This window comes from Triticum dicoccoides, chromosome 4B (assembly GCF_002162155.2).
Source record: "Triticum dicoccoides isolate Atlit2015 ecotype Zavitan chromosome 4B, WEW_v2.0, whole genome shotgun sequence".
Lineage (NCBI taxonomy): Eukaryota > Viridiplantae > Streptophyta > Magnoliopsida > Poales > Poaceae > Triticum > Triticum dicoccoides.
In genome coordinates this window covers 26544938-26545437 of record NC_041387.1, presented here as the reverse complement: position 1 = coordinate 26545437, position 500 = coordinate 26544938, and positions in this window count along the sequence as shown.

Here is a 500-nt window from a genome sequence, read left to right as displayed (position 1 = left end):
CTCCCGGTGCTCTCGTAAAATGCCGATTTCACCCGGAACGATTCCGATGTCCAAATATAGGCTTCCAATATATCAATCTTTATGTCTCGACCATTTCGAGACTCCTCGTTATGTCCGTGATTACATCCGGGACTCCGAACAAACTTCGGTACATCAAAACTTATAAACTCATAATAAAACTTGTCATCGTAACGTTAAGCGTGCGGACCCTACGGGTTCGAGAACTATGTAGACATGACCTAGAACTATTCTCGGTCAATAACCAATAGCGGAACCTGGATGCTCATATTGGTTCCTACATATTCTACGAAGATCTTTATCGGTCAAACCGCATAACAACATACGTTGTTCCCTTTGTCATCGGTATGTTACTTGCCCGAGATTTGATCGTCGGTATCCAATACCTAGTTCAATCTCGTTACCGACAAGTCTCTTTACTCGTTCCGTAATGCATCATCCCGTAATTAACTCATTTGGTCACATTGCTTGCAAGGCTTATA